Raw genomic sequence first — 10,387 nt, 5'->3', positions numbered from 1 at the left:
AAGGCCTTTTATGGCCTAAAGCAGGCCTCTCGTTCCTAGTTTCAGAGGTTTAGTTCTTTTATTATCAATTTTGGTTTCCTTCAAAGCCGGGCTGATAATTCTGTGTTCGTTGTTATGGGTAGTGATCCCTCTGCTTTTCTTTCTAATTAAAAAATTAGGTGTTGAATTTGATTTAAAAGACTTGGGCAAGCTGCTATTTTCTTCGGATAAAAGTCTTTTTTATGAGGCCGGATATTCATCTCACCCAAACAAAGTACACATTGAACATTCTCAAGACGCGAGACATATTATAAACCTTGCTCAACTCTTGTTGCTCCTAAATTGTTTTGACACGTACATGTGGTACTGAGTTGGCTGGTCCATGTTTCTATCGCTATTGTGGTGGAGGTCTTCAATATCTCAACATGACATGCCCCGACCTCTCCTTTGCCGTTCATAACGTTGCTCAAATCATGGGTCGTCCTACTTCTTTGCATTTGGAGGCAGTTAAATATATTTTGTGTTACTTAAAAGGTACTTATGGCATGGTTTGCCAATATGACGTTGTGATGCTTCTTCTTCTCTTTCAGTTTACCCTAACGCAGATTGGGCAGCTTGTTCGGACACCCATCATTTTGTCACAGGTTTTTGTATCTTCCTGGGTTCTAACTTGATCGCATGGTGTTATAAGAAACAACGAACAGCGTCTTGGTTAAGTACTGAAGCAAAGCATCGTGCCCTTGTTTATGGATGTGCAGATTCTATTTGGATATTTGGTCTTTTCAGTGAGCTTTGGGTTCCTTTTCCTCGTCCAATTTTTCTCTAGTGTGATAACTGGCAGCGACACACACACACACACACACACACACACACACACACACACATACATACATACATATCTCGCACTTAACATATTGCTCTTGATCATCACTTTGTGCGAGAACATATTGATTGCTCACACGCATTAGATTCAGTTTGCTTCTTCCGAGGTGCAGTAGTCAGACGTGTTCACCAAAAGTCTTTCACAATCACACTTCTTGCTATTGACTTTCAAAATCGTCACTTCACATGTGCCTCGTTTGCCGGGGTAGTGCTATAGATACTGTTGTTTGAATTGTACTCCATTCATGATTCGAATTGTACTATTGTGAAAGATTCGTATTAGTGTTGGACTATCAGAAACTTCACATGATGCACTTTTTTGGAAGAGATTTTGTAACAACAATTGTGGTAGTTTTCACGTATTCTTCATCTTTTAATTGGTCGAGTTTGGTGAATCAAGTATGGTTTACATGGTGGAGCATGTCTACTAAGATACAAGCAAAAGAAATGTATGACATCTATTCTCATGACAAAGTGGGCAAATTAATTAACTAACCAAAATGTTTCATTATAGTTGGTAATTTATATTGCATAATAAAGGTTGCAAGAGGAAACCAAATTTCATTAAAGTAGTTACAAGAGCAGCAATATATTACTATATTTATATAATATATAGTATTATATAGGTAATCGATCATATTAGAAGCTGTTGACAACTAAGTTTCGACAACTCTTATTTCAAGGAATTATCTAGGTCATATTGACTCAATTTTGACGGATAATTGGTGGGGGTGGTCGCGAATTGTTCAAACATGGTGGTGGTGGTGGAGGATTATTCAGATTTGGTGGAGGTGGTGGTGGATGGATGTTCTGAGGTAGTGGAACTTGTGGGGGATTGTTTCAACCACGTGATGGTGGTGGAGGACTGTTTTGACCAGGTAAAAGTGGTGGCGGTGGATTATTCTTAGGTGGTGGTGGATTGTTCCGACTTGGTGGTGGAGGTGGATTGTTTCGATTTGGTGGTGGTGGTGGATTGTTTGGATGGGGTGGTGGTGGATTGTTCTGACTTGGTGATGTTGGTGGCGGTGGATTGTTCCGACTTGGGGATGGTGGTGGCGGTGGATTATTATGAGGTGGTGGTGCTCGTTGAGGATTGTTTCAACCTGGCGAAGGTGCTAGAGCTGGGTTGCTCAAACTTGGTGATGGTATTGGTGGTAGATTGTTCAAAGATGGTGGCGCTTGTGGAGGATTATTTCGTCCTGGTGATGGGGCTAATGATGGATTGTTCTGAGGTGGTACTGCTCGCGGAGGATTGTTCTGTCCTGGTGGTGGTGTTGGCGTTGGCGTTGGTGTTGGTGTTGATGTTGGTGTTGGTGTTGGCGTTGGCATTAACATTGGTGCTAGTGTTAGAGTTGGTGTTGGTGTTGGTGTTGGTGTTGGTGTTGGTGTTGGCGTTGGCGTTGGTGTTCGAGTTGGTGTTTGTGGTGAATTTTTTCTAGGTGGTGTTGGTGTTATTGTTGGTGTTAGTGTCGGTGTCGGTGGTGGCATTGACGTTGGTGTTGGCATTGGAGTTGGAGCTGGTGTTAGAGTTGGTGTTGGTATAGCTGGCGGATTCTTTCTAGGTGGTGTTGGTGTTGGTGGTTGATTTTTTTGAGGTGGTCGTGGTGGCGGCGGATTCTTCGGAAGTGGAGGTGGGGATGGATTTTTTTGAGGTGGCTGTGGTGGTGGATTCTTCTGAGGTGGGGGTGGTGGGGTGGATTTTTTTGAGATGGTGGTGGTGGAGGATTTTTTTGAGGTGGCGGTGGTGGCGGATTGTTGTGCGATGGGGGTGGTGGCAGATTCTTCGAAGGTGGTGGTGGTGGTCGTCTCACTAGAATAGGAGGAAGAAATGGCGGCAGCCATGGCTTGGGAGGTGGGGGTGGTGGCGGATTCTTCGGAGGTGGCGGTGGCGGTCGTCTCACTACAATAGGAGGAAGAAATGGCGGCTTGTAAAATGGTGGTATAAACGTTGATGGCTTGTAAATTTCGTGTCTTATGGGAGTGACTTGTAGCTTGTCATCCTCATGGTATTGGGCATTGGATGAAGTTGTGATAAGAATAACCACTACAAGAAATAGCACAAAAAACTTTAAGTCATCTCTGCTCTTCTTGTCTTGTGTTACAAAATGAGAAGGGGTATCATTTTATGGGGGCAGGAATGATGGGTTTTGTGTTAATAATTTTGATCAATAGGCAATTGGTAATTCATAGGCTACAAATGGGGTAGTATCTGCCCAACTGCTTTAATAACATTGCTTTTATGGTAGGGGAGGCTCAAAATTTTGGCATGCTTTATAAATTGTATTGCTTCTTCCCAAATTGTTCAACAAAAAAAAAAAAAATATATATATATATATATATATTTGTTTAAAAATTTAGTAAATAAGGGGTGAGTCTAGCAATCTTGCATTCGTTTTAGTGGTAGCCTCATGAATTTTATTCCAGTAATTTTTTGTCCGTTACTAGTTACCATTTCGAGTTTCAAATCCCCAAACTCAAGCAGTGTAGCTAGCAATCTTGTTTAAGTGTTTGTAAAAACACTAGAAAAGATAGAAAAAATGAATGAGTTTTTAATTGTCTATTATGTAATACCAAGGTTATCCAACTTATATTGAAATTTGATACTCCATCATTCCATTCTTAAGCGGATCCGACTTGCAAAAATGGCATTCCATCATGATCCATATCTCGTCTGGGTGAAGCATAAGCTTTGTTTGTTTGGAAAGTCTATGAATGTTAATTAAAAATTAAAAATTAAAAAGCTTTGTTTGTTTGGAAAGTCTGTGAATGTTAATTAAAAATTAAAAATTAAAAACTTCTGTTATAATTCGAGCAGCATTTTGTTTGAATCGGATTTCAAACATTTGGCTTTTGTATTTAAATCCAATCAATTTTCTTTTCTTCTTAAATGTTTGCCTTAAACTGTCATTTTCCTCTTAAACGGTCGTCCCTTTCTGTTCAACCTTTGTCTTTATGTAAATGGCAAGAGTTTGGCCACTTAGTAATTGTGGTATAGACATTGACGCTTGGACATTTAAACTCTAAGCTTAGCATATGTGGATGGGGTCAAGCATCCTATTCTTCTTCTCCATGCTAAATAAGTTGGCAGGGGATATGTAAAGACTAAGAAGCGTTTGGTGTTGAGGATTGGATTGAAATGCATAAAATATTTCAAGGTGTGTTAGAAGAAATATTGAAAACATTGTGGCCAATTTGGAAGTAGGAATCAATAAGAAAACTTAGGGCTGGTTTGGGATTGTGGTACTTAAAAAAAAAAAAAATATTAAAAAATTTGGAATATCAAATGTGTTTGGTAAAACAAAAAAAAAAAGAAAAAAAAAACTGATGTCAATAATAGTAGAAAAGCAGAAGTAGAGTCTACCATGCTTATAAAAAAAACTGTTTTTTTTTTTCAAAGTACAGTGATATAAGTACCAATTTAATGAAATTTTCAAATAACAAGTATACCCCCAAAATTTTACAAAATCACAATCTGTACCTTTACATTATTCTCTTTGACAATCATTATATAACATTAAATATCATATCTTTTTCTAGTCATTTAGTATATTTACAACAATTTTATATAAAAATTTACCAAACACTTAGATTTTTATTTATTTATTTTTTTGTTAAAAGCACTTTTACCAAAAAAAAAAAATGTTTTCCAAACTCTTAACAATTTTATTTTACAGCTGTTTATTCTCACAGCACAATAGACGCTTTTTTTTTTTTAAGGTAGCAATACCAAACTAGCTATTATTCTCTACAATCATTCCTAAAATGGTAGGATGGAAGGAAAATTCCATTCATGTTTTGTCTCCTTTAATCCGATCCTCTATATGAAACGAGACCTTTATTCAAGATTGTCATAAATAAAATAGTTTCCGAAAAGCTATACAAATATAACCACTTGGATATATATATATATATATATATATGTAGCACTTTAATTCAAATATTTTATACTAAATTTGTGATGCCACTTAATATTACGATTTAGAGGTATTTTTTTTTACTTGTAAGTGAGGAGAAAAACTTGTATGGGGCTTGGCTTACCACTAGACTTCGCTGAATGGCACTACAATCCACTTAAAACTTGCCACGTGGCAAGTCTTAAATATATTCTTTTATCATTCTTTTATATTTAAAATTTTTATAATTATTTTTTTAACTAATTAATATTATATATATATATATATATATATATATTAATGTTATGTTCCCTTTTTTATTTCTTTCCCCCTATTTTTTTTCTTCCCAAATCCCCCCCCACTTAGCAAGTCTTAAATATATTCTTTTATCATTCCTTTATATTTAAAATTTTTATAATTATTTTTTTAACTAATTAATATATTATATATATTAATGTTATGTTTCCTTTTTTATTTCTTTCCCCTTATTTTTTTTCTTCCCAAATCCCCCCCCCCCCACTTTATTTTGCCGTAGGTCATAGGACTCCCTCCCCTTTCTTTCTTTCCTTCCCAATTTCATTTCTTTCTTTCTTTAAATAAAATAAATAAAATAAAATAAAGTTATGCACCCACTCCAAGTTTATCATGGAAAGCAACCAAGTATCTGTAAGCTTCAGCGTTTGAATGCACCACCATTCCGATTTTCAAATCTTCTTCAAACTCCATTGCCTCAGTAGCAACCTATCAATTGAAAAAAAAAAACAAATCAAAGATTAGACTAATATATTAATTAAAGAATCATAATAAAGAAGGTAGCAAACATAGAAGATACCCTAATTCATATTATAAATATAAAAAATCCAAAAAACCTCACCCGAACCCAAAAACCCCCAATTAAAAGAAAAGAAAATAACCCTACTACTGACACACCCCGAACGAGATCAGGGCGTGCTGGCCGTCACGTGGAAGTGACGTAGCCATGTGCACAGTGCTGAAGCTAATAAAATAGTAACATAAAGGTACGAATAAATAAAAACTAGCATACATAAGGTAGAAATAATAAGTGCTAGCGTAAGTGAGACACAAGTTCAGAGCAGAAAGCCTAAAGCAGTCCAAAAGGAAAGATGCAACAATAGTACACCCGAAGGTGGACCTACGCTGGTGATCGTCTGTCAGAAATGCCGGGAAAGCCCTCTGGGGAAACCACCAAACTTGCTAGCTAGCTAGAACCTGGAGGGGCGCAAAACAAAAGCGTGAGTGGGCAAAAACAAAGCTTTTCGAAAACCATTTAATAAACAAGTTCTAACCCCTCGCCGTAAAACCTGTATACTTCCCAGAAAGTAAACATATGTACGTATATATAGATATGTCAATCATGCTCAAGAATATGCCATGTCGGAACCCCAGAATGAAATGCAAGTGCTCAGGTATAAATCACATCAATAATACATAATCTGGCAGCCGAAAGTCACCTAACGTGACCTGTACGGCTGCATCTAGAGCTCAAATCTCAATCACAATAACTAAACCTGCCCACGAGTCGGAACCACCTAAAGTGGTCTGTACGACAGGCCTGGGCGTAATACATATAAACGCTTTAGTGCTACGATCACGTGAAGGCTGTGCGAATAATCGCGGGTCACCTACGAGTCGGAACCACCTGAAGTGGTCTGTACGACAGGACTGTGCACCTAACTTGGATCCAAGCTGAGCGTGTGGTGTGGGAGGTGAACAACACGTGAAGGACTGTGCCCTACTCTGGGCGGGAGCACTACCACCGGGGTGCAGGTTATGAGCTCTCTAAGTATCTCGAATCACTACTGAATGTAAACATAATTAACACTTGCCTGGCACTTACCTGTGTGTCCACAACACTCAATATGTATAAGTATATATATACAACTAACAATGTAACTAACAATGGATAAATAACGATAATCTAATGCATGGCATATGGCAAATGACGATTCAAATCAATTTTTGGGAAAATATAAATATATAGGTATATACGGAAAACCAAAAGCCCACTCACTGATAAGTGGAAGGGTCGTAGCCCCCCTGCCTCGAGTGACCACGCTCGTCCTCGGGGTACGTCTCACCTATATGCGAAAATACTATAAAAACGTTAATTTTAAAGTACATAACCTTCCTTTCGTAATAACTTCTCATACATTGCTCAATTTGGACATTTGAATATACCAACGTGCTCTACACAACCTCAGGATCACACCCAAATTTTTAGAAAAATTTTCCACCGCCGCACGCGCCCCCACGCGCCGGCCACGCGCAGGCACGTGCCTGGCACGCTGACAGCATCAACTGACGTCGTTGGGAATATTCCGTTATCCCTAACGGTTTCCGTCAACGGCGTCAGGAATATTCCATCAGATTTGACGGAATATTCCGTCTTCTTCCCCGGCGAGCCTCCTGCGCCGTCGCCGGCGCCGGAAAACTGGAAAATTTTCAAACTTCGATATCTTCTTCGTTTTTCACCCAAATTTCACAAAATTGGTACCAAAATGAAGCTTAGAACTAGAGGAACACAATCATACTACTTTTAAGGGTTAAAAACCACGAAATCTCACCTGAAAGATCAATCCTACTCTGGCCAACTTCGAAACCAATGATCCTGACGTCCAATTCCTTCAAACGAACTACTCCGAGCCTCCTTGGGACCTCACCAAGCTACCTACAAGCTTGAAATTTCCTAAAACATGAGAAATCACATGTGCATGAATAGTACCCAACTCGGACATCATTGAATCGACGTGAAAACGATGGAGTTCTCACCTGAAAATGGTATAGTTGGACTCCTACAAGCCTCACGAGCTCGAATACGTGCTTGGTTTCCTCGATCTGTGGATGTTTGATGGGTTTTGGGTGTGTGTCCGTACGTTCGAAGGAAATGGGAAGGGAAATGGGGACTCAGGACAGTGCAGGAAACATGAGGAAAAGGCTATGGTGTATGGGAAGGTGTGTGTGGCTCCAAACATGCCAACCAAAACTCAAAAACAACAAATAAACGTAAAGAAATCGAACTAGGGGCAATTTCGTCTTTTCCCACGTACGTTGTAATATTTCTGGGACGGGCTATCACAACTACATCTATATATGTGGGTTATTCATGTCACATGATCAAAGCAACTATTGTATAAAGAAAGAAAAAAAACTTACAGATTCTTAGTTGCTTTCCATGATAAAATTGGAGTGGGTGTAGAACTTTTTTTTTTTTTTTTTTAAAAAAAAAGAAAGAAAGAAATGAAACTGGGAAAGAAAGAAAGGGGTGAGAGTACTGAAACCTAAGATCTACGGCAAAACAAAGTTGCCCGGGGGGGGGGGGTGTGGGGTGGATTTGGGAAGAAAAAATATAGGGGGAAAGAAATAAAAAAGGAAACATAACATTAATATATATATATAATATATTAATTAGTTAAAAAATAATTTTAAAAATTTTAAATATAAAAGAATGATATTTTATATAAAAGAATGATAAAAGAATATATTTAAGACTTGCCACGTGGTGAGTTTTGAGTGGATTGTAGTGCCACTGAACGAAATCCAGTGGCAAGCCAAGCCCCACACAAGTTTTTCTCGTAAGTGAGACATCTTTTTTTTTTTTTTTTTTTTTTTTTTTATTTTTTTAACAAACAATATTATCTACATTAAGGAGGTGAGGTAGTGCGCTAAGCCTTACAATGGGCTAGCAATAATGTAGTTCAAATTCACATTTGGCGAGAATCGAGCATAAGCCTCTCGAGTACCAAAATGTATTATAATGATTGTACCAAAATGTATTATAATGAACATAAATGTTTATAATGAAATGTTTGTACCAAATATCAATACCAAAATGCAATATATTGTAATGTACCTAAATGTAATAACGAAATGTATGTACCAAAATGTATTACAAAGAATTAATGTACTTAATGTATCTATGGACAAACCAATATAAATTACTGAACTAATATACCTAAATGGAGGACACAAATTGTGTCAGGACACATTATATATATATTAAAAAAAAATTAGTTTACCTAAATGTTTACAACAAAATATATTATGATGAATGGAATTAGAATTAAATGTAATTAATACATTAAAATTATGAAGAAAATGAGAAATAAAACATAAAAATATAATTAATAAATGTGGTGGTTAAATACATCAAGGGACAAAAATTAGATTTTTAATCTTACACAAAGTTGTAGTCTAAAAGTCATCTTTTCCAAGGATTAAAATGAAGTTTTCTATTTACTTACTCTATCACCCATTTGGGTGGCCTCGTTAAGGTAGAGTAGTTGGTGGTTTATTCTATTATTTTTGCTTCTTCTACACGAAATCATTTCTTCTTCTATCTTGTGGGTGTATCAAGGTTACCCAGTTCTTCATTCTTCACTCTGAATGTTTGTGCACGCCAGGTGCTTGAGTCTTTTCCTTAGAGAGATTTCTCTACAATTTTCTGAAATGGTAACTGTGAATCAACTTCAAATCTTGCAATCATCGATCACTGGATTGATTTCATCCATTTCGACTTCTGTTACTGTGAAATTGGATGAGAACAATTATCTACAATGGCATTTTCAGATGCAGTTGATGCTTCAAGTCCATGGAATTATGCAGTTTGTTGACGAATCAAATATGTGTCCTACTTAGTTTTCTTCTACTTATTCAGGATATTTAGTGGTAACATGGCTGGGTTCCATTCAAAATGGTTTGGTTTTTTGCCAAAATCGAAATTGAACCGAAATTTCAATTCGGTTCATTTTTTTTTCGATTGTTTTCGGTTCAGCATGGTTCGGTTTTTTTTTTTCCTTCAATAGCAAAAAAATTCCTAATAAAACATCATTACATCTTCCATAGGATTATAAATAAATTCTCAATCCTTCCAAATTTCCAATAGAATCAAGGACAATGACAATTTGCTTGCTAACGCTTGGGCGGCCTAGGGGGCAACATAACATCATTTTTTAAACTTCAACTTGTCGTTTCTACATACAAATAATAAAAGAAATGAATTAAAATGTTATTTAAAATAATCATACTTTAACCACCGAAAGAGTTATCATCAGACAGGGCATATTTCTGATTCCTATTCCACATCACCCACATACATATTTTACTTCTATCAACATATGCACAATGAAATTTGTGTCACCTTGCTACCATTCCACATCACCCACATACATATCCTACTTTTTCATAACATGGTTGTATTGTCTACTTGCTACCATTCATTTTTTTTCAAAAGCTTTTTGCATCTGTAGTCTTCTTTATTACATGCAAATTTTCAGTCAATTTTATTCTTAGGGTGCGTTTGTTTCCCCTCCTTAGAAGGGGCTGGCTTGGATTGTCTTAACTGGGATTATTATCCTACGTTTGATAAGGTCTTAGACTACAATAAATGGGACAAGCCTCAACTATAAGGCCCTCCTCACTTCACTAAACCCTGTTATTTAGTCCCATACTTTTGCTTAGAATTAAGCGGGACTAAAAGAAAATTGAGGCCAAGATCCAGGCCCAAGCTTTTGCTTGCTAAACAACGACATCCAATCATTAGGCTTCCTTCTTCTTCTACGGCGTCGTCACCATGGCCAACAGTCGGCAGTGCTTGTTCTTCCTTTTTCCCAAAA

At 37.1% G+C, this 10,387-nt stretch overlaps 1 pseudogene; it reads right to left on the bottom strand.

Moving 5' to 3' along the window:
• Positions 1-1,566: 1,566 nt before the first annotated feature.
• On the bottom strand, positions 1,567-7,766 carry LOC125477281 (annotated as a pseudogene).
• Between the last annotated feature and the right edge of the window lie 2,621 nt (positions 7,767-10,387).

Source organism: the organism of the source record quoted next, unplaced genomic scaffold (genome assembly GCF_019419815.1).
Source record: "Pyrus x bretschneideri cultivar Hongxiangsu unplaced genomic scaffold, Pyrus_bretschneideri_v1 Contig21, whole genome shotgun sequence".
Taxonomy (NCBI): domain Eukaryota; kingdom Viridiplantae; phylum Streptophyta; class Magnoliopsida; order Rosales; family Rosaceae; genus Pyrus; species Pyrus x bretschneideri.
This window is presented reverse-complemented; position numbering and strand designations above follow the sequence as displayed.